The following is a 2,940-nucleotide window of genomic DNA, read 5'->3' as shown; positions in this document are numbered from 1 at the left end:
TATAGAAAGAAATGTTCTCAATCAGGAGCCATTCTCTCTCTCTAAGAAATGTGCATTAGTTATGAGGGCCACTGCTTTCAACTGTAACCTGTTAAACTGTTCCTTTGTTGAGGCAGCAGATTTGTCACTGTCTTGGTTTTATTTTATTTTTCTGATGATTTAGCGTGTGCCTCTGCAAGTGGCCAAGAAACAAACTAAGAAAGATTGGGTGACAATTTTGGTATAAAATTCTGAATGGCTCCTCAACGTTGGCTCTATTGATACTCGGCATCTGATAAAGCTTTGTTGTAGGGGGCTGTCCCGTGCAGTGTAGGATGTTTAGAATATCCTCACCTGTATACACTAGATGCCAGTAGCACCTCCTTGCCAGCTGTGACCACAAAAATGTCTCCAAATGTTGCCTGGGAGGCAAAATCACCCCCAGTTGAGCACCGCTGTTCTGCAATGATAAGGCTATAGTCACAGGGAATCTCAGTCACCCAAACTGAAATTGGGGCATAGGCATTTTAAACTCTCTGGAATTTGGAGGAGCCACGTCTGTGCCTCTTTATGCAAGTCCCTGAACTTCTGTAGGAAGTAGGAAAACAACCACTGCCTTCATGAGTAAGTTATTCTGTGAGGCCAGAGGAAAGGAAGGGGGAAGCTTTTAGGAACATAAAGAATCAAAATGTATGTCTTGTTCATCCAAAATGGTCAATGAAGAACAAACTCCAATCTTGAGTCACTTAAGGTTTGCAGGCTTCTATTTTCTACGTTGTTTTCTGTCCATTGCCTGTGTTATGTTGCTTCTCCTCCCCAAAGCCACCAAGACTCTAGGGGCACATAAATGTCCCAAGGACAAATCCTACATTGAAAATACTTGATTTTTTATCTGCCCATACCCAAAGCTTGAGAAAAGCAATGAATATTTATTCAACAACTGTTGGGACTCACCTCTGGACAAGGTCCTGAGGTGGGTATAAAACGGGTTCTCTGTCAGGATAGGTAGGTACAAACCATGCAGAAAGCTCAGGCCCTGGCAACAGGTGCAGGATCTCCTCTCTTATGCCCACAAGAATTGCTTTTGTCTCCACCCACAGGACTCAGTCACTCAGTCACTCAGTCACTCTCTGGCCAAGTCTATGGACCCTTCCTCAGAAAACTGTTTTAAAATTCATAAATAAAATCCAGAAGGTTACAACGTGCATCAACTATATCGAAATACAGTTATCTAAAAGATTTTAACCTGTGATATAGTTATGTCCTTGTTTCTTTATTAATGCATTAAATAACAAAGTCAAGAGGCAAGCCTCATTATTCCCGTTCTTTTAAAGTAGTGATGAGCACAGGTGACATTTTGCAGGGTCTGCCTTAGCTGTCATGTGATATGAAATACATCCTGCATTTCTATTGGTTTCAAAGTCACAGGCACTATTAATAAATACTACTGAAGTGTGTGAACTGTGTGCATTGTTAAAGAAAATGCTCAATTTCAGTTGGAGAATAGTTGAAATAAAAATGCAAGTTCTGTTGGACATGATCACATGTGCCTGTAGTTCCAGCTACTTGGGAGGCTGAGACAGGAGGATCACTTGAGCTCAGGAGTCTGAGGTTGCAGTGAGCTAGGATCATGCCACTGCACTGTAGCCAGGGTGACAGAGTGAGACCCTGTATCTAAAAAGAAGAAAAAAAAACAAGTTCTCAAACCCCGTTCACTTGTTCACTCAGAGGCCCTTGAATTCCAGCAGATTCCGTGTCCCAGTGCAGCAGCTCTGCCTCCCTCACCACAGGGACTGGCTGGTGCCCCAAGATGGCCAGGTGGAAGCCCCCTCCCTGAAGACCTAGTGAGTTTTTCAGAGATGGGCACTTGATCCAAACCAGACCAATTCAGGGTCATTTCTGGAACTTTCTGACAAAATTCTCAAGGTAGAGTCTCTCCTTATGCAGGGCATATTGTGGGTGTGTTTCTTTATTTTTAATTATGGACTCCATGCTCCGCAGAAGCCTGTGGGGATGGAGGTGGGAAGTGGGGGCTTTAAAATTCCAGTTCATCTGTGATGGTTCCTTTCATGTGTCAACTTGACTGGGCCATGGGGTGCCCAGGTATTTGGTCAGACGTTATTCCAGGTGTGTCAGTGAGGGTGTTTTTGGATGGGATTAATGTTTGCATCAGTAAACTGAGGAAAGCTGATTACTCTCCCCAAAGGGGAGGGGGCCTCGGCCAGTCCCTAAAAGGGACTGGAGAAAATGCTCAGTAAGGGAGAATGTGCTCGTTCTGCCTAACTGCGTTCCAGCTGGGACGTGGGTCTGCTCTTGTCCTCAGACTTAGACTCAGACTGGAACTCAGACTGGAATCAGCTTTCCTGGTTCTCAGGCCATTGGGCTCAGACTGAAACTCAGCTGTCCTCAGAATCCAGCCTGTTGACTGCAGATCTGGGGCTCCTCAGTCTCCATAACTGAGTGAGCCGATGCTTTATAATAAATCTCCTTAGAGATGAGAGACAGAAAGACAGACAGACATCTTATTGGTCCTGTTTCTCTGGGAACCCTGACTAATACGCCATCTAATACTAAAGTCCATCGTACATATGAATTTACATAAAATGTGCACACAGTCAAAAACAGTTTGCAGTTTCTACTTCCTATGTAGAGACCTATCATTAATAATCTCTTAACCCCAGGTTACTAGGATTAAAAGAAAAAAGACTCATTGAGAATAACCGAACTTACCCTGTGAAATGAGCTAATATCAGTTTACTATGTGGCCAATACATAGTCCCATAAACTGAGTGTGACGTCCCAAGTGGTTCTGAGGTTAAGTTCCTATCCCTCAGGATAGCTTTTGGAAAGAAGAAATGTTGAAGCCAAGCACCCTCTTCACAATGTCTGTCCTGTCTGTTCAAGAAGACATTATTTTTTTTTTTTTTTTTGAGACAGAGTCTCACTGTGTTGCCTGGGCTA

This window comes from Propithecus coquereli, unplaced genomic scaffold (assembly GCF_000956105.1).
Source record: "Propithecus coquereli isolate 6110/MARCELLA unplaced genomic scaffold, Pcoq_1.0 Scaffold54, whole genome shotgun sequence".
NCBI lineage: Eukaryota > Metazoa > Chordata > Mammalia > Primates > Indriidae > Propithecus > Propithecus coquereli.
This window is presented reverse-complemented; position numbering follows the sequence as displayed.